This window comes from Gallinula chloropus (assembly GCF_964237585.1).
Source record: "Gallinula chloropus genome assembly, chromosome: 2".
NCBI lineage: Eukaryota > Metazoa > Chordata > Aves > Gruiformes > Rallidae > Gallinula > Gallinula chloropus.
In genome coordinates, this window is record NC_140086.1 from 105,163,877 (window position 1) to 105,186,484 (window position 22,608).

Genomic DNA, 22,608 nt, shown 5'->3' on the forward strand with positions numbered 1-22,608 from the left:
GTCAACCATAGGTCACTTGAATATAAGACTTCATCAATGTCAATTAAACTCTATGACCTTCAGCAAAATAGTAGAATCAAAGTTAATTCAAATGCTAACAAATATAATTCCTTTCATCATTTAAACACTAGTTTTATGTAAAATTAATTTTTTCAGATAATAAACGTAACAGCCAATCTCATCAGAAAATTTCTTGATGTAATAAAGCATTAGACTTAAAATAACTGTAAATTATTTGTTGTAATTTTCTAAATTAACTAAGATTAACCACAAGTATCTGTCCAATTAACCTCTAAATGATTATCTGAATGCATTACAGTAAAATATTTGATAATATGTATTTTCAGAATTTAAAATCATTTACGGTTTTACAAGCTACTTTACCTAAGTCATACTAGATTTCAGGCTTCTTTGGATAAGACCTCAGTGTAACTTCAAACATAGAGATTTATGAAAACTCTTGTTTTGAGTTTCCAAGACCTGCGTTCTTCCAGGAAAATATCTAACAGAAGAATGCACTGACTATATTAATGGGAATACTTAGTAAACAGCATATTATCTTACATGTAATTACATGGTTTTGTTGGTGTAATAAACTATCTTATTGTTATAAATCTGAAATTGTAAGGCTAAGAGCTTTCTTACGGTTAGTAACTATACTGGTCAGACTTACAGTACAATACAGACGTGATTCTGGAATAATATGGCAATATATGGGAACTGTATTGAATTACATGGGAATAAATATTTCTTGACATTTCAATACAAAAGCAACTTAATTTCAGCCATAACAGTCTACTGCTCTAAATAACTGGTTTTGATTTCCAATATCAACAATACTGTAGAAACAACACTTTCAAAACAAAGTGCCCACAGGAGATAGTCAAACCATACAATCTTCTCGTACCAAAATAAGGTTTGACTGATCTTTAGGATCACTAAGTCCTTAATTCCATTCAACTTTTCCTATTTGAAGAAGTATTCTTCAGAATCAGGTAAACAATTCCTCCTTCTGTTATATGTGCTACCAATTAGGTATGAAAAGCTCCTGCCTTCTGTCCATGTAAAATAGCCAGTTTTAAAGGGACTATACACATCTATTTGAGCCTACAGCTTCTCCCATTATTCCTTTCCCATTATTTTTTTTCTGTTAAGTTCCTACAGTTCCCCATGTGTTTAACAGTAGGGATTAATGTTAGAAAAAAGTGGATCACATCTGGATCACTTGAAATTTGCTTCACTCTGAGATCCGCAGTAGGCAATAAACAAATGCAGGGATCCAAAATGCCTTTATCCTGTGTTCCCAGTAAGGTGGGAGTACTGCAAACCAGAAAGAAACATTTGCCACAGGTATAAAATACTGTCCGAGGAAAGCTCAGGAGGCAGCAAGACATCTTCACTTGTAGTAGATGAGAGAATGTGTCCATCAGCTGTAAATGGCAATGGTTGCTGGATTGCAACAGCTACTAATGAAGTCTGAGTTCAGCTGGAGCCACTTCCATCTGTGCATTGCTGGCACTGAGAAAGAAAATGGTGATAGAGAAAACCTTCTATCTTGTCTTTTGCAAGCAGGGTATAAACTGGATTTAGGCAAACAGTGCGGAGCCTGAATCACAGAATCACAGAATTGTTGGGGTTGGAAGGGACCTCAAGAGATCATCAGGTCCAACCCCCCTGCCAAAGCAGCTCCCCAGCTCATATTGCACAGAGAGGCGTCCAGATGGGTCTTGAATATCTCCAGAGATGGAGACTCCACCACCTCCCTGGGCAGCCTGTGCCAGGGCTCTGTCACCCTCACTGTGAAAAAGCTCTTCCACATGTTGGTGCAGAACTTCCTGTGCTTCATCTTGCAGCCATTGCCCCTTGTCCTGTCTCCACAGACCACTGAAAAGGGGCTGGCTAATTCCCCCTGCATTCCATGCTTAAGATACTTATTGATTAGATCCCCCCTTAGTCTTCTTAAGACTGAACAGCCCCAGCTTGTTCAGCCTCTCCTCATAGGGCAGATGCTTCAGGCCCTTAATCATCTTCGTAGCCTTTCTTTGGACTCTCTCCAGGAGATCCCTGTCCTTTTTATACCAAGAAGCCCAGAACTGGACACAATACTCCAGGTGGGGCCTGTCCAGGGCGGAGTAGAGGGGAAGGATCACCTCCTTTGACCTGCTGGCTACACTCATCCAGATGCACCCCAGGATCCCATTGGCTCTCTTAGCCACCCGTGCACACTGCTGGCTCATGGCCAACCTGTCATCTACCAGGACCCCCAGGTCCTTCTCCACAGAGCTCTTCTCCAGCAGGTCATCCCCCAGCCTGTACTGATACAAGCGGTTGTTCCTTCCCAGATGCAAGACTCTACACTTGCTTTTGTTGAACCTCATCTGGTTTCTCCCTGCCCAGCTCTCCAGCCTGTCCAGGTCTCTCTGGATGGCAGCGCAGTGTTCCTGCATGTCAGCCACTCCTCCCAGCTTTGTATGATCAGCGTACTTGCTGAGGGTGGATGCTATTCCCTCATCAAGGTTGTCAATGAAGATATTAAACAGGACTGGACCCAACACCGAATCTCACAGCTCAGAGCAGACTAAAGCCCAGGAAGTAGAATCTTGCCTTGTTGTCTCCCAGTGTCTTCCATTTTTTGCTGAGGACTCAGCCAGTGCTTTGATGGGTGAGACAAAAGATGCAGATTAGTTGTTCAGCAGCATCTCGCTGTTGCTAGAAATCTTGGCTCCTAATGCTCGCAAGTATGTGCTGACAGCCATCTGAAGGCAACAATGTTGTTCCATGAAAACAACAGACTTGACTTTGAGAAGTGTGGCAGACATGCAGAATCCTCTATGTTCTTCCACTTCAAGTATGGAGGTAGGTGAGAACAAATCGGAGCAAGCTTATTAGTGTTCCTCTCCTGGACTGCAAGTTTTCTACTCGTGATGCTGAAATGATGATATAGTTAGGATGTGTATTATACTTTGTCAGGTGTGCAACAGTTACAGATTTCACAGATTTTCAAGTCATAAGGGCTTGTAAACACCTGTCTGATCTTGACATAACAAAAGCCATGGAACTTAATGTAGTTACATGGTAATTTAAGACTGAGAGCCCATGCCTGACAATCATGTACCTTCTACATGAGAATTTGGTCTTGACTTACAGGTTTCAGAGACAGGAATGTTTGTAAGTCTGTATTTGGATGCAGTTTCTACAACCAGACACCTTCCTGATAAAAGTCAATACTTTATCCTCTACCTGGTATGTAAGTTACAACCAACATTTAGCTATTCTCAGAGGAATATCAAGGTGATGATATTCTTGAAATGCCCAAGATAGGATGAAAGAAATGATCTGAGAAGGAAGTTCTTTCCAGCTATCCTGAACAAAACAAAAAAAAAGGAGAAAAAATAAATTTAAAAAAAATCTCAATGCTTTTCTTCAAGATAAGATGTGGATGCTATTTCCAACATGAAAAAATTGTACACTGTTATGCTTTCAATGTGCTCCCTCCTCATATACTGACATCTTTTTCTTCACATCTCTGTTTCTGTTTCTAAATAAAACTTTACATGACAGTTAAAGACATAACACAGGTAACAGCTGCAGCTGCAATTTACACTATAATAACAAGACAGCTGAGTTACCACACAAAAGGCATAGGCTCTTTTTGTTAAACAATCTGGAGTGCAAATCTAATGACCAAAAGCAGGAGAAAACATGTGCTGCCTTTATTTTAAGGAAAGGCAGATGGAATCTTTACTACAAAAAAAGCACTGACTGAAGCAGGGAAGCTGTTGAAAGGCACCCTGCTTATGAGCATGGGATTCAACAATAGCACAGGTCACTACTGTGTCTGTTTACAAAGCCCCATTATAAATTTAATGCAAAACTCTTAATCATTTAATTTAATCAATAAACTATGAGGCTCACCTATAAAAGAGCTTTGCTTTAGGAGTGAACTTTTCCCAGACCTGTAGGAAAGAATGTTATATTCTCTACAGGCATAATAGGTTGCTGAAGGCTTGGTCAGCCATGGGAAAGGTTGTTAAAATAAGGATTTATTGACCAACAACGCAGATGTCTACCTCTAAGCTGGTCACCCTGGGCTTCCTTTATACTCAGTAGAAAGAAAGAAGTACTCCAACAGAGTGATTCATCTGAAGGTAGGTGTCTAAAATAAACCTGATGAATCATTCCCTAAAAATGCCTATTTTATTCTTTGGTCACAAGGAGACCCAAAAGTTTCTGAGACACAGGTTTCTACCTGTTTCTACTATTCTGAATGGCTGTACCAAATGAGAAGAATCTCACCTTGTCTACCTGACAAGGTGAAAAAGTCTTCATTGGTCATGGCTCAGGTATTAGCACCTATAATAAGGGAATAAACAATAAATGACTAGGTAAATGAGAAGTTATAATATATGTAAATCCAAATACCTAAATGGACTGTAAATATAGTGTAGAATATGCTCGGTTTAGGTTTACATCCTGATAACATAAGGGTTGGAGGAAAGCTGTGATCCTCAGATAGGAATGCTGTGAAGCACTTGCCAGCTTGTTCACCTAAGCATAGGTGGTTTTTAGCAGAATCATTAGAACAAAAAAAATTAATGATAATTAATGTACTATCCAGACATAAGCATGGATTATGTTTTTTCTTTCTTCCCTATTCACCTGTTCTTGCCTTCATGATGCCTCTTCTGGATTGTGTAACTATGTTCTTCTGTTTGCTTTCAGCTTAATTTATTTTGTATTAAGAAATATTTGGGATAGTGGCTGAATCCTATGGTCATCTCCTTCTTTGAACTGCCAATCACTTGTGTTTGAAGTGACAGTCCACCAATATTTGTTTCCCAGGATGCCTGAAGAGTTGTGAGGGCCTTGGGCTGACTTGCACAGACTAACCTGAGCAATGGTCGTCTCTCCTGTAACAAAGTACTGGCCAAATAAAAGATCCAGTGAAGTGACATGCAAACAAAAGATTAATTTTGAAGTTTTATTTGTTGCTGTAATTACACTTAAGATAGTGTGCATACTCAAGCTATGTTCACACAGCCAGGTCTGAGTTCATGGTGAGTCACTGCTCACAGCATGGACAGCAGGTGTTTGCCCAAGGTTAAGTACTTTCCTTCTGGCCATTATGTATAATAGCTTTGTTGTCATGGTACCTAGTAAGACACTGAGCAGAAGATACCCAGCCATTGCTGTGTAACATTGTGCACTGTGTATGGTCCCTCAGTCACATACTTCTGACTAGGCAGATTTTGCCATTTTGGCAATACTTTTTTAAAGGAGTAGCTTCAGCCAAAACCAGACTTTCCTTGCCAGCAACCGACTCTAAATGACATTACAAAGGCAGACGAGGAGTAGATACTGCCCAGGACTGGAAAAGAAGAATCCTTCTCTTGGAAAAGTTTCATGCTATGCAGCACAAGTCCTGATTTCAAGAAAAAAAAAAAAAAATCTATCTAGAAAGGAATGTACTGTCCTCCTAGAACCATCCACGGGGACTGCAGAATTACAACTAAGAACAGGTATTCACCTGGAGATTCGAACAGAGTTCATTCCAGAGCTGAAAAAAAATTAAATAAACTGTTCTCAAAGTTTGGAGCAAGAAGAGTTATAGTTGCTGTGGGTTTATATATATATGTATATATATAAGTGTGTGTGTATATATATATATATTTATTTTCCCTCCACCTTAGAAACTGTATGAACTTGAGGAGCTGGAGAAGTGGAGCACCAACACTGCACTGGGACAGGATGGAGTTAAAGGAGCCTAATTTCCATCTGCTAAGGACTTTGCTGCACAGCTGAAAGGAGATGAGACGTAAGGTTTTACTGTCAAACTACTGCTCCAAGAACAGTGCAGTTCCAGGCAGAAGCACAATGAGAAATGGTCAGTGTAGCTGAGAGATTAATTGACTTATGGAACAGTGAAAACAAATACAACCTGGCTGCACACTAGGATTTAACCACAGAGTAACGTCCAGGCATTGCTGATACAGCCAGACTCCCATAGATAACAGTCCAAGCAGGCAAACCTTCTCACCGATGAAATACAGCACAATGATACCCCTGTTGGTGTAAATATTTTATATCCATAATAAATGTAAAGCAATAGGTCCATTTAAATTTCATTAAAATGTTGATCATTTCCACACCATTCAATTCTTTTAAGACAGAAGAATTGAGAGAGGAAAAACTGAGAGAATTACAAGCAATTACTTCTAAATCCTTTAATATTTCTTACTTATTTTGTGTAGACCTAACATGATCTCAAGAAGAGACGTATTTGTTAGTCAACTATGAATTTCCATTTACACTAAAGGACTATGAAAAAAAAGTGGGAAAAAAAATTAAAGCCAGTAGATGTAAATACTTCTTTTCAGAGACAAATATTATATGTTTGGTATTCTTGACAGTAAAAAAATATTTTAGCGTTTCTAGGGTTCAATGAAGAACAACAATAATATGCTTTACAAACATTAAGATCTATATATGACCCTTTGTGTGACAGTTGAGCTGTGTTATTCAGATTCTTTTCTCATCTTCACTACATTCTCATCACCAGAATATATTTGCCATTACTACAGAATGTCTGAGATACATGCAGATTTATCTAATCAAGAGATTCAAAATGAATCAACAGAACAGCAGAAACAACCACTTCTTTCAAAGAGGAGACTTATGCTGTAACAGTCATTTGTCATTTTAACTCTTGATACAAATATGTTTGTGGGTTTAACAGTTTTTAGCTTAAATGTATTCACTTTGCATTTTTACTTTTAATTTCCTGAATGTTCTCTTGTAATGAGATTACCCTATTGCTTGTTTTCTAGGCATATTTTTTGTCTGTTACCCAGCAAATCTATTATATTTCTTGCTTTTCATCCAAGACATATTACCGTGTTTATTGCCTTTGCAAGAGAATGGCAATTCAGATTCTGAAATTGATAGGTGTGTGCACAGGTAATATTGCAGACCTTGCCCTCTGCTCTCTGTCATAGTAAGCTTACTTTTTTTAAGGGATGGGAAGGAAATGGCTGTAAACATGGTGGTTTTTTTCCCCCCTTCTTTAAACTTCAAGGTTAGGATTCTCAAATAAATGTTAGGTTAGAGTATGGATAGAGTGGTTAAAAAATAGGGCTACATTTTTACAGCACCCTTTGAAAGTGGCTTTGAAAAACAGTCATATAATTCTACTGAGATCATGGAAATTTTACCTGCAGCTAGGCCATATTTTTTTTGTTCTTGCTAAAGGACAGTCCTTCCCAGTCTATGCCCACATTCACTATCATCTGATCTATGCATCTCTGACAAGAGTGCAAATTTCGTCTAGTTCAATGCAATTGCATTTCTGTCAAATTAACCACTGTACATGACAAAGAACTTATTCTGGCATTATGTTTTATGCTGGCTTCATACCCAGCTGTTAGAGAACAGGTAGCATCTTTTGCAGCATCAAATTAAAATGAAGCTGGTGGACTATACCCAATTCTGCATCAAGTGTGCAAACTGAGATCATCACCAGATTTTTTTGTTCAGATTTTTTTCATTGTTGAATCAAAAGTTAGTTTGTAATGCATCAGCCTTTAGTATCCCATGATTTCAGCTTATATTGTCAAGGGAGTGAGTATATTAAGAGCCAATAAAAATCACAGCATCAGTATCAGGATGTCATCTTAAGAGTTTCAAATTTGACTCCCAGACTTTGTAGAGAAAAAAAATCTGCCCATGCCAATTTACTTGGCTGGAATGTAGAAGTATAACAACTATGCAACGAGAGCGTTAAGAAGGAAATGGAGACTGCAGAAAGCAGCATAGATGGCAACACTATGATTTATTGATTCATCTTGAATACTCCTTCTGGAACAAAAGTCCCCTACATACTTTTTCGACAGTCAGTCCAGGCATGAAAAACCTGTAAAATACTCTCTCTCCAGTTTTGGCGAAACGTAACAGAAACTGGCATTTGTTAGAAAAAGCAGTAATTTTAATATGCTTTATGTATTAATTTTATGAGTGTATGTGTTACAGCTAATATATGATGCACTCTGTTTGCATGTGCATCTTTGATCATACATAGGTCCAAGCACATTACAAACATTAAGATTCCATACTGCGCGAGTTTCTGCTTTTAATCCCTGTCCAATATAAGTTAACGTACAATACTGCTGCATATATATGCTGATTTCTCTCTGATCAAACTGATTTTCTGTCAAATCAAAGTGAAATGTCTGGGTTTAAAATTGTTTCTCTTATTATCTATATAGGAAAAATGTGATGGAATAGACTGAATGACCTGGTCTCAACCTCTATTCTTTATGCTTAAAGTGCTCTGTGGCATAAGCCCAGCATAGCTAATAGATGATCTGAAGTTCCAAGACTGCAGTCATAAACTTTCTCCTCCACTGCAGTAGAGCCTTCCAACATAAAGTTAAAGCTCACCTGTACAAGACAAAACATTTACTGAGGAGATGGTTCAAGACCATGAAATAGTTCTTCCTAAGAAATACGGGCCATCATAAACTTCACTGTCTTCCATAACTGTAAGAAACCTTTTCCATTTGCCTTGAACACAATTTAACAGTGTTTCCTCTGGGGGAGGGAACACTGAACTTACACTTCTCAAGGAATGAGGGGAAGACAGAAGAACAGTTACCAGAGATCTCATTAGTAATGGACATTTAAAGAAACTCAGATCCTTTAGTGATAGAACTTGCCCAAAACCAATCAGCAAAGGAGGCAAAGCCAGGACTGCTAATGTAACTGTGATGACCATTTCAGCAGGGGATTCAGCAGGAATTAAATGTACCCACCAAGCCCCTCCAAAGCAACCAGCTCCAGACCTGAATTTCCCAGAAGCAGAGTATAACAAATGAGCTTACACGTGATATGCAGCCTCAGTGAGGCTGGGGCTCTTCCACTAAGTCTGAAACTATGCTCTAAGCAGAGTACAACAGGAATATTTATGGTTAGTTTACTGCTTTATACATGTGTGTGACGAAAAGAGAGAAATTAGCAGAACATGCACTTTCAGTCATCTGTATTTCTAATTGCAAACTAACATTGTCAAGAGTTGCTGAGTCCAACAGTGTCAAAGAGTAGGCATGGTTTTTTTCTTAATCTAACACTGAAATTGTGATCTACTGCGATGATGTTCATTAATAGACCAGCTATGGCATGAAATCAGAATATTTTTCTTTTCATCACATATATATAAACACAGAAAGCAAACGTCACTGTCGCTAATGGGATTTTCTTGTTTTCAGAAGCAGTTGTGCCAGCATATACCTGATTTTGGTACCATCTACACAACAAATGATACCATAATTATTATTTACTTGTAAACTTATGCAACATAGCAGAAGAAATCTAAGATAAGTCAAATAGTAAACAAAGGGGAGTATAATTTACAACTCAATTAACACTTGTGTTCAGAAAATTCACTTAGACAGATGTTTAAACCAGATTTGTGGCTCCTGAGTGACAAAAAATGAAATGACTAGTCCTTACTTCCTTCATCACCTTGATTCTGAGAGGATGAAAACCTAAATTCAGTAAGGTATTTCACTTCCACGTCCCCATCTAGGTTTCCATCCCAGTGAAATGAAAAGTTAGGAGACAAGTAAGAACTGGTTGGTCTTTCTGTATCTGAACCTTAGGCTTAGCAGTGAAAGCAGTTTTATCTTAGTTGATCATTGCTGATAAATTGTAAATGCCAATGAAGGTGCCTCTAGTCTCCTTCAGTACAACGTTGAATGTATTTGTTTTATCTGCTGATGAAATTAACTTCTAACCACTCTCTTAAACACATGCTTTACTTTACACACTGAGTTTCAATGATTTGAATCAGCACTTTGGAGATGGGAAATGGCCTGAGAAACAAAACTGTCTTCAAATTTATCATATTTTGAGTGCCCTTAAAGCCTTTCTTAAATAATTCAAGTGATGTAACTCCTTAAATTATAAATAATTACACTGAAATACACATATATTATCATAGCTATTTTCCAACAGGAAAGAGAAGAACGCAAAGGGGAGGATGCGATGCCACTATGAATATGAATACTGATGCATTTTGTTAAATACTGATGTAACAGAAGAACGTGTACTGCACCAGGGGACACTAAGAGGAAGATTGGAATCCCAGCAGTCTCCTTCACTAGATTCATGTCTGAGCAATGCCCACTACAAAGCTTCTGGTTTTGTTTGGTTGATTGTTTGGTTGGTTTTTTTTTAGTGAGTATAATGATGTTCTTATTAGGGCTTGCATTAGCTTCAGAAAATAGAAACAAATATTGGTTTAAGAAAAAAACCAGACTCCACCCAAAACTATTCAACCACTCCAAAACACCCTCCTCCCCCCAAACTACTATTTTCACCTCAAAAACGTTCAAAAACCTGCAAAGTTTATAGTACACAGACTTGAAGTAATTCAACCTTTCATTACTTTCCAGAATTTGATTACAATATTTTTGCCTTTCTTAAAAAATCATGGCTTTTTTCACTGTTGGTCATTCTAGCTTTGTTAGCACTCTGTGCCAGCACTGATGCCATCTTAACAAAAACGTTTTCCTGACACAGAAATTTAACCAGCAACAAAAAAAATAATTATCTCCTCCATAGAGAAAATACAACTATATACTCACAAATGCAGTACCTGGTTAAACTTGCAGTACAGTTTGTTGTCCATAATACTAAGGGGTTTTTCTTGTTCCTATCAAAGAGAGGCCTGTGGTCAATTCATAAAGACATTGTAAGATTAACAATGCAGCTTATGTTTCTTTATTTATCTGACGCTTCTCCTTGTCCTTAAACCACCTAGTGGCTGCTGCCTTTCAGGGTGGTATATCACTGGAAATATCTAAAGCTTTTTTACTATTTAATAGGTATTTTTTTTTGTTACATGAGGCCAACTACAGGATTGTTTATCATGGCAAGATACTCCAGATCATTTACTTGGAGGAATGCTGTAGATTTAGACAGATACTATCTTCTGTGAAATTCATCCTGTGTGTTCATTCTCATCTCATCATCCCAGGGTACAGAAAGAACTGGATGATGTTATTGCAAGACCTCTTGCCATGATTTTTCAAGAGTTTTGGGAGTTCAGAGAAGTCCCAGTTGACTAGAAGCTGGCAAATGTCCCAGTTTTTTAAGAAGGGTAAGAAGAAAGACCCTGGTAATTACAGGCCTGTCCAGTCACACTAGAGTGTCAGGTAAAATTATGAAGAAGCTTATTCTTGGAATTACTGGAAAACACTTGAGAAACAATGCATTCCATGATCATAGACAGCAGGGGTTCAAAAAGCAAAAGTCTGCCTTAACCAACTTGATTACTTTTTATGACAGGAAAGCCAGTAGATGTGGTGTGGTTTGGGATTTTAACAAAGCTTTTAATAAAGTCTCTCACAGTATCCTTCTGGACAAAATAACAAAATATCCCGCACACTACTAGGCAAGTCCATAATACACTGGGTGTGCAATTGGCTGACAGTTTGGGCTCAAAGAGTTATAATGAACTGTGTTACATAAGGCTTGCAGCCATTCACCAGTGTGCTTCCCCAGGGCTTGATTTTCAGGTCTGTGCTCTTTAATGGTTTTCTAAATGATCTGGATGCAGGAATTAAATGCATATGGAGTAAGTCTGCAGATGATACTGAAGTAGGAAGAGCTGAGGGTCCTTAAGAGACAGATCTGGTTACACTAGATTGCTGATCAACCACCAACAGCATGAAAATTAACATTAGCATGTGCCAGATTCTGCACTGTGACCAAGTAATCCTGGTTATATGTAAAAACTGGGTGACGAGAGGCTGGAGAGCAGCCCCACAAGAAGAGATCTGGGGGTCTGGGTTAACAGCAAGCTGAGTATCAGCCAGCAGCGTGTCCTGACAGTCAAAAAGGTTAACTGGGTACTGGGGTGCATCAAGCACAGCATGGCTAGATGATTAAAGGAGATGATTATCCCACTCTAGGCTGCACTGGTGCAGCCACACCTTGACTACGTACTGTGTGCAGTTTGGGGGACTCAATGTAAGAAGGACACCAAACCATTTGAGTATGTCTGGAGAAGTGTGACCAAGATGGTGAAAGGCCTCTGAGGTCATCTAGTCTGTTCAGCTTAGACAAGAGAAGGCTGCGGCATGACCTCATTGCAGTCTACACCTCCCTCAAAGAGGACAGCAAAGCCGGAGGTCCTGATCTTCCCTTTCAGGTGATCAGCAACAGGAAACAAGAAAACAGACTGAAGCTGCATCAGGGAAGTTCACACTGGACACTGGGAAAAGGTTCTTCCCTGAGAGGGTGGTAAAGCCCTGAAATCAGCTCCCCAGGTTAGTGGTCACAGCACCAAGCCTGTCGGAGTTCAAAGAGTATGTGGATGATGATCACAGTCAAATGGTTTAGCTTTAGATATTCCTGCAAGCAACAGGGGGGTTGGGCTTGATGATCCATATGGATCTGTTCCCTCCAGATATTCTATGAAGTTACAATCTCCAGAAATCTGTGACTCACTGTTTGCTGATGTAATGCTTCTATGACAGATTTTGTGAAATACTTTTTTCTGTCTGGAATTTCAAAGCTGGGTCACCAACATATAACCTAGATTTTGGGGGTTTGTTTCAGATTAGGTGCCTGTTATGCTCTACTGAGTTTGGAAGTTAAAGTGTCTCTAAATGCTTGAAAGTTAATTCAAAATGATGGACTAACTGGAACAAGGCGAGTGGGACCACAGTTATGTCCATTCTGTTGCAAATTTGCAACATTAATTGATGCAATTAGCTGCTCCTCTTCCCCAGTCCCTTTCTCTCTGCCCGCATACTTCTTATTTTTCTTACATTCCAGTCCTGGTATTACATGCAAATATAACTTTCACTAAAAAATAAAGCCAACTTTCTAATACCTCGAGTTCAGGGAGAGTAAAAAACTCAAAGTGTAACTCTATAGTTTTCTATAAACCAAAACAGAAAAAAGGTAACAAAAATAATTTTTCTTCAAGGGAAAGAGTGTTTCTTGACTGTTCCTTTTGCTTCTTAAAAATAGTACTTTCACCTATCTAGGTTGGGTTTGATGTAAACACTTGTTTATAATAAAGACTAGAAGAAACAATATAACATAATCTAGTACAGTCTAGGCTGCATCAAAACAAAGATGAACAGCAGGTCAAGGGAGGCAATTCTCCCCTTCTACTCCACTCTTGTAAGACACCACCCCACCACCCCTCACCCTCAGCACTGAGTCTAGCTCTGGGGTCCTCAACATAAGAAATACATGGACCTGTTGGAGTGAGTCTAGAGCAGGAACAGAAAGATGATCAGAAGGCTAACACACCTCTCCTGAGAGCTGAGCTTGTTCGGCCTGGAGAAGTGAAGGCTCTGAGGAGACCTTACCACAGCCTGCCATTACCTAAAGGGCGTCTATGAGAAAGCTGGAGAGAAGCTGTTCATCGAAGAGTGTAGCAGTATGACAAGAGGTAATAGCTTTAAGGTGAAGGGGAGTAGATTTAGATTAGAGGTTAGGAAGAAATTACTGTGAGGGTGGTGACACACTGGAACATTCTGCTCTGTGAATGCCCCTCCCTGGCAGTGTTCAAGGCCAAGCTGTATGGAGCTTTGGGCAACCTGGTCTGGTGGAGGATGTCCTGCCCCTGGCAGATGTTTTTAACTAGATGATGTCTGAGGTCCCTGCCAACTCAAACCATTCCTTGATTTCAAACCTCTTGCAGAGAGGTTCTACTATAATTTTTTAGAGTGAAAAGGTATTTCACACAAATTTCTATTTGTTTAAATTATCCTTACTGGATTCATACTAAGCTCGGACAAGCTTTTACACAGATAAAACATTATTTTTCATTATTACATTTCTGTTAAGATACAATTTCATGCTCTAATTTCCAATTAACAAATACTTAGAATTGGTTCAGTATGTTAAGATTTTCACTTAAATTCAGATTCTGATTTTTTTATTTCTAAATGAAAATAAAAACTAAATATTTCTCACGTGTCACTGCCACATAGCACTTGAATTAAAATAAGCTTTGCATTTTATGTCCATAAAGTAAAAAATTGAGTCGGTCAAGGACCCGTACCTCCAAATATCATCATAGTTTGAAGGATTCAATCCCTATGTTGATAGGCTGTTATAAGCTCAAATTTTAATGGAAACTTCCAGAATTTAAAAATGTGGTCATTACATTCACATTTACTGAAGCAAGTAAGGTATGTAATTAACAGGAAGATACCTGGGAATGGCAAGATCCAAAGTTCTGTTACAGGCTTAATTTGGAATTTTTAAAATGAAAGTTAAGGTTATGTATGCTAAGTTATTGTAGCTTTGGGTTACTTAAAGGTCTGTTAAGCATTAATAACTGACTATGTGCCATTTAACCTGCCTTCACAAAGGCAAGGAAAGGCTTGAGGTGGCCAACCAATTTGCCACTTGCAGTTTTGCCTCGCAGGCATGCTACAAAGATGGCTTTTTTGCTACTTGTTCAGCTTCTGAGCTTCCAGAGTACATCAAAGCATTTTGAGCCAAACAAATATAAATTTTAATTTACTTTAACTGTGGCAATTTTTTTGCAAGCCAGTTTGAACCACGTGGAGCTAGACTGGAGAAGGCAACCACACCAGATCCAGCAATCCCCAACTGACACTTAGACTACATTGCCTAAATGCAGTGATCTCTGCTGCCATAACTATTCGTCACATTTCTTCATCTCAAGTTTCTGTGTAGCCCCATCTGGCACTGTTTGATCCTGGTGTAGAGCACAGAAAAGAGGCAGGTTACAGATTCAAAATGGGTTTACTAGAGCCGAACAACCTGTTGCAGTCTAAAAATCAGGCAACAATGAGTAACACGGAAGCACTGTCACAAATACTGCAATAGTACCAGCATCTAGTATTTTTTAACTGTTGGGTAACCTGCACCTGGAGACCTGTGATACCACCATGACCACTGAAGTCAACATCAGTGTTTAACTGTGGACTATTAGAGGTTTTCTTCCACTTCTTTCCAAATTGTTCTCCAAGGTATTTCACACTATGTGACCTTTCCCTTTTATCCCATCCTATTCCTTCCATTATACACTGCCTTTATTTTCATGAAAAATATCCACTTAGTAGAGGAATGTTAATTTTTCAGAATTTATGTATTTTCTTACAGGTGCTTACAGATGTCACTGAGTCATGAAAGGTTTGGATCTTTTCAATGGTAAACTGAAGTAACAAGATATTTATTGCCATTGCACTCCTCATTCAGCTTATACTGACTTGTTCAGTTGTTTTTAGGAATTTGTCAGATTGCTTGGAGATATGATGTCTAAAAAAAGGGGCAGGCAATGAGTAACTTTTGGTGTTGTGCACTGAAATCGGCTGTTAGCTTATGCTAGATTTCTTCTTATTCAATTAGAGAAATAAACCAAAACCTTATTTACTTTACAGGTTTGAGATGCCAGTAGATGAAGCTGGGTTTTTGGTGTCTAAAGGTAAGTTTTGGATAGTTTAAATATTTATTGAACTTGAATCTGAATCTTCTTTTTGTTTTTCAGAAAACTCGCATAATTTTTATAGTCACTTTTCCCTTCAGAACAGCAGTCTAGGTCAATCTCATTATATTAAAGCACAATGTCAAGTAGCTGAGTTTTTTAGACAACTTTGTTATCTTTAAAGGAGGTACAGAACACAAGAGTTTACAGAACTATAAAGGATCAAGTGGCCATACTCAATGCAAAATGTAAAAAAACCATCTTTGAATACAAAGCATATGTCTAACAGACAAATCCTTTAGGACAAGTGAATTGCGAGGCTTTTACATATTAAGAATACTTTCATTATGACTTAATCAGAGCAGTTTGCTTTCACAGCTACTGGAGCAGAGCTCTTTGGAACACTGCAACTATTTTTCAATTCTTTTTGTCTGCATGACGTTTTTCCATTTTCATCAAGATTTTGACACAGGTCACAAAATCAAGTTCAGAAATAGTCTTTTAGAGATATGCTACAGATGTTAACATGCTCATTTTCAACCTTTCCATTATTCTTCTATCTTTTAGATTAAAGTAAAATATGTTTATGTATTTTACTGAGTCTAGGAGTGCTTGTGAAATATAAGGCAGATTGACAGCAGAGTTATCCATTGTGCTACTTCCAGTGAATGCTGCTAGGAATATTAATACCGTGGGGGTTTGGGTTTGGTGGGTGTTTTAGGTTTTTTGGTGGGTTTTTTTTTTCCTTTTCATTTTTCCAGGAGGAAACTAAAGGATGACTGAACAGCTGAGAGTTTACTGAATGGTAAATTAAGATGTCATGAAAATGGTGTGGCCCAAAGCTGTGGCCCCACTTATATAAATTGTACTTAAACAAAGCACTTTCAAGAAATTACAAATTTCAACTTGTATTACAATTTATCTATAAACCCTTCAAAATCTATGTATATTATTGACTACTAATAACAGGATAGTGCCTAGAATGTCAAACCATGAGCACAGGTTCCCTGCACATGTTATAGAAGGAAAAAATTATATCACCAATAAAAGAGAGCCTCTGCCACAAACAGCTCACTATTTTAATAAAAATGCTGAGGCTGCTGGCAGCTCCTGAGATACAACGTCACAAGTACTCCGCTCTAGGAAAATGGAAAACAATTACTTGCCCCAGATACATTTTAAATATAACTTTTCAGATCCTGATATTAGTCAGAAACTGCAGAAAACCCTTGTGTCTAATTTGTATCCCATAAGCGAGTAGTTTATGACAACCAAATGCAGCTTTGGAAAATAAGGAAGAGAAAAAACGCTTACAGAATCAGTGCACGTCATAGTCTCTTGAAAATGAAGTGCATTACAGCAGACATAAAAGAGCATGCTGTACTAAGACAAGCTGTAATGAGTTCAGTGTGTTAGTATGCAAGTTATGAAAGATTTCTCTTCTTTAATACAACATTTTTCATTATCATTAGTCCTTGAGGTACATGCCAACCTTTTCCTGGTGAATGCAAATGATGGAAAGCCTCTAGGAAAGAAGGAATCACAGCTTTTTTCTTCTTGTTTTGAATTGTTGCATTACAGAGTTTTGCAAGGTGTGAAGTTGTTTATGTATCACTGATATCAAAGCTATAGAGACTCCTATGATACCATAAACTGCAATCCCTATCAATTTTTGACTGAAAATGCAAATATGAAAAATCAAATTTCTTTTCACAACAGCTATGGTAACATCTTCATAAATAATTGTGTTTCTTAAAAAAGAAGATTTAATGTCATTAAGGATTGATTTAGGGTTGATACTATAAAAAACCGTCTCTGTGGATCTTGTAAGTGAAAAGGCAGATCAGAGAAACAGGTATCTATTTTTTTCAGGTGCACACAGTTCAATATGTATTCAACAATTACTATATTCAACAAAAATAGGATTAGCAATAGAAAATAAGAAATGTGATAAAGGATTTCTAAATCACTCTTCATTGACTGTCAATATTATTCTAACACTTTTTCCAAAGTGGCTTATTATGTTAAAACTACAACCTTAGAAACTGGTATCCAAACCCAGTAGCCAATCATCTAGCTCCATCTGTAAATACATAACTGGTGTGGGAGGATGTTTCCTTTAAGCAACTCATGAAGTTATACTCAAGCTTCCTAACTCAATTTTCGTCTGGTTTATTGGAAGGATATTGTATTTAGCAAGCAAATCCGTAAGTTTAAATTTATGTCAAAAGAAACCCCAAAATAAAAAACCTTGCACTCCATTTTTGTTCAATTATTCCAAACTAAGAAAACTAATTATTTTAATAATTATTTATAAGTTAACTTTTACGAGATGCAATTTAAAAGCGTGACATTACTTTTGGTTTTTTTTTTTTAATCCTGTGAGAAGGATAAGCTAGCAATTTAATGCAAGTTTCACAATAATTTTGAAAAAAAAATTTGTTCAAATCTTGAAGCTATAGTATCATTCAAGAAATAATAAGGAAATTATGTTAGAACTAGCTGGAATTTGTTCCAAGTCAAAACCAAATTTGACTTCTAGATAACTTTTTAAGCAATGTAAGCCATTAATTTTAACAATGGATTAACATGAAAAATTCCATTAAATCTTCTAAAAAACTAGAATCTAGTATACTTTATCTACCCTATGAATATGACTTCCTCAGTAATTCGTATCTATCCGTTGTACTATTAGTGAACCTTTAAATAAATCTGAAGAATTTGCATTTTTGTGTCTTTAAATGCCTATCAAAAGCACTCAAAGCAGCAATTCTTTTTTTTTTTTTGGTAAACTCAGTTCCTTCAACATAAACAGTCCCATTAAAAGCCACAGGCTTTATTCAAACTAACCCTGCATTAGATTGGATCTATGACTGAACTTTCTGTAATGTGAAATTTACTCCCTGAAACTAACCACCTCCAAGAAAATAATCAGTTATTACTTAACGTTTTTGTGTCTGTATTTCTTTCTGTTATTTCTTCTCCTAATTGGCTTTCCAGGTCTTATTCCTTGTTTCCTAGCATACAAGCTAGGAAAAACAAAGATACAAGCAACAAAATCAATCAGTTGCCACGTTACTCCCTTTTACTTGTATGTTAGATCTCCACATACTCCCTTGTCAGAACAACTTTTATCTAGCCTCAAGGTGCTGAAGCCCTGGGTGCTACCACTGGAAGTCAAGGAGAAATCATTAATACTTTCCTGGTGTCTGTCATTTTCTATAATTTAAAATATGAATTGCTATTTTCACTGAGATGTTGAAATCACAATATTTGCACCATCCCAAGTTCTTACTGCAGTCAATGTTCCCTGAAGACTGAAAGTTATCAAATAGTTCCATAGCAGGAATCCCTGGGCTGACCCATTTTTTGGAGGCTGAAAGAACCTTCTCAAAGGGTTAATTTTCATTGGCCTTCTCCCTACACCTTTTTCACACACTTCTTTTTTGGTCACTGTCAAGGGAAGGATTCTGGGTTAGAGGGATATTTGGTCTCAGTTTGGTTCTTGCACAACAGCTCATCACTTCTACATAATGGCCTGGGCTTCCAAAAGACCAGTAACAGTCCTACCTGTTAGCATGATGGGAAACTTACTGTTACTCTGCTATATCCAGGAAATATCCCGCTTTTATGTGGAGTACTTTTTACAGTGGATTGTCACTAATACAGGTCTTTATTAATATATCTGCCTACAGCATCAGAGATCAGCCCGTAATGAAACAGTGGGGGTGTGATCAGGAATCAGCAGAGTGCAGATGAAAGGGGAAGTCTGCATTTACTTAAGATGCTGGCAGGCTAGCAATAATTACATGTTGATCACAATGAAAAGCATTCTCTGCAACTGTAAGACTGATTAACTTTTCACTCTCAAACAATCACAGGGGTTCTGACCTCATGACATCAGCCGATGCTTAACAGTAAAAAGCACAGTGACAGCAACAGGAAATACAAAACCGGATAATTTTGGCTGGATACTCAACAGGATTACAGACTCAGAAACCTGAAGAAGAAACTACTTGACCTGTTGGCCCGATACAGGGGAAAAGACAGATGCTTATACCAAAGCAGAAACTCCTTCACAAGCCGAGGTCCAGGTGTGTTGATAGACCTTTACCACCTTTTGATTATGCTAATCAGATTGTCTGATTACAGATTAAAGATACAATATTTATTTTCATTCTGTTGAATGCAGAAATGCTTTAATAAAGCAGACACACATATACACAATGTATTGATATGCCTGCAATTCTGTATTTTTTTCTGTTCTCTCTTTAAGGAAAAGGGATTTTCTTCTTTTACCTCAAACTCCTCCAACAGAAGCTTACTAACTAATCATCTTTCCTCTCTAACCTACCCACATCTAACAGTGTATCATTTATAGATGTTTTAGAACACTTTCAGTTGTTACTTGCCAGGCTACAGACAAAAGCTATTCTTTCTTGAAATGGATCGAGATGAATTCTGCTTGCCAGTTTCTAACTACATCTGAAACATAAACAGCGCATTTGCCAGTTAATATACTAGATGCATTCCCAAGAGAACCTATTAAAGGCATATCCCATTTTAATAAAGAGAGAAGTAGGAGGGAGAGAGAAATCTGAACTTTCATCAGCTTACCATACATACACTGAAGTCATAGATCATTAACAGCTGTTTTTAATCTGCTGGTAATACACTGGAAAAGTAACAGCAAGAAGAAAGCAGATCTCTTACTATCACCAGAAAAATGTTGAAATGGATGAGACAGTTGAAAACAACATTTTCAAGCTAAAGCCCATTTATTCAGAAGAACAGCTGGGCACAGCAGAAGCTACTAAGTACCATGGTAGCCCCTCAAGCTGAGCCAGTCATAAACCCTACCTGTGGAAATGGATTCTTTACAAGAGGCACAAGCACAGCTTCTCTGTGTGCAGTTAACAGAGAGTTTGGATGGATATTTCTGTATTTTTTTCTTCTGGGCACCATCAGAAGAGGGGGGGCCAGAAGGGACAGGGAGGTGATTGTCCCTCTCTGCTCTGCCCTCGTGAGGCCCCATCTGGAGTACTGTGTCCAGATCTGCGGCCCCCAATACAAGAAAGATGTGGAACTGTTGGAGAGGGTTCAGAGGAGGGCCACAATGATGATTAGAGGGCTGGAGCACCTGCCCTACGAAGAGAGGCTGAGGGAGCTGGGCTTGTTCAGCCTAGAGAAGGGAAGGCTGCAGGGGGACCTCATTGCAGCCTTCCAGTACCTGAAGGGAGCTTATAGGCAGGAGGGGATTCGACTTTTTAAAAGGGTGCATAATGGCAGGACAAAGGGGGAATGGACTAAAGCTAAAGGAGGGAAGGTTTAGATTAGATATTAAGGGGACGTTTTTTACAGAGAGAGTGATGAGGTGCTGGAACAGTCTGCCCAGGGAGGTGGTGGACGCCCCGTCCCTGGAGGTGTTCAAGGCCAGGCTGGATGGGGCCCTGGGCAACCTTGTGCAGATCCAGGCCTGGAGGTTGGTGGCCCTGCCTGTGGCAGGGGGGTTGGAACTCTATGATCCTTGGGATCCCTTCCAACACAGGCCATTCTATGATTCTATGATTTCTGAGAATAAGTCACAGAATCACATAACATTAGGAGTTGGAAGGGTCCTCAAAATATCATCTAGTCCAACTCTTCTGCCAGAGCAGAATCACTTAGACTAAATCACACAGGAATGCATCCAGGCAGGTTTTGAATGTCTCCAGAGGAGCAGATTCCACAACCCCTCTGCGTAGTCTGTTCCAGTGCTCTGTCACCCTCACTGAGAAATATAAGGTGCCTCCAATGCCGTTTTCAACTGTCAGTGCCTGTTTCAGATGAGACAAATGGGACAGGAGGACACCTCAAAATGAGCTTGGAAAAGCTGCAGGATCCATCCCAAAAAGGACTGGAAGCTGCAGGAACTTGCATGCCTCCGCTGAATACAATACTCACCTGTTTGTTCCTCTGAATGCCATACATACAAGATTTTGTGCATGTACCTGACCAATATTCAGAGCTGCATTAAACTTTTAAACTGATTAATTTTATCAATTCCTCCTACTAAACAAAAAAAGCCCACAAGGGCTCACATATGAGATATCAGCTTGGACTAAGAAAGGATGACAGTGAACACAGTTGGAAGCTAGAAGAGGGAACTGAAAGAAAGTAAGAGTTAATGTAATTGGTGAAGTTCATTAAATTTGGTATTGAAAATAATACACACTTGGGGTAAAAATGTTTCTTTTGTAAGTGAAGAACAGTAGAACACATAGCCTAAGTCCCTTTCAAAAGCACACAAGAATCCATTTCATGTCATGTTGGAGTAATGATGATGAAGGTACTGAACAGAACCCTGTCTGACGTGTGTAGGCCTCAGTACCAAACCTTCAATATCATTACAGCCAGAAAAGAACCGTATAGCAAGACCATTCTGCTCCCTTTATCAATTTTGTTTCTTTCCTGTTTCTCAACAGTGCATGCAATTTCCTTTCTTGTTATTGGTATGCAAATTCACCTGCTCCCAAAATAGTTCTCCTGAAAGACTGTTATTATGTTTGAAATGCAAGGTAGGTACACCCACTTGTCAACTGCATGAACTAGCTGTGGCAATTATAAATTCCTCTGAAGGGCAACAAACATTTGCCATAAATGGAGACTGAATTAATTCAGGCATTTGTAAGATATAGATTGTGATTAGCCTACCAGAAAAATTAATTCATCTGATATATACCATAAGCTTGCCATTCCTTTTTTTCAGATGCTTCAAGATTATTCAAATATTATATATTCTGGCAAATAACATCTGTCATACTCTCTCATAAGGATTCCACATGTCCTCTTTTTACTTTTTTTGGTAATGTCTATCATCCCTCTTATCTTATCCATCACATGACCAAAATGAAGATTAGGATTTCCAGATAGGAGGCTTCCAGACAGAAGGTTAGGACTCCAGGCATGCCAGCACACCTACTTGTAGGACTTCCATAACTCCATCATTTGACAGCCTTATGCATGCCCCATATAAGGAGGTTAGAGCTTAAACTTTGGTCACGTGATCCTTGCATCTTACATGAAGAGAAAGAGGAACCAGGGTGCTTAAAAGACCATAATTCAGATGTTCACAGATGAAAAACCTTTTTAAC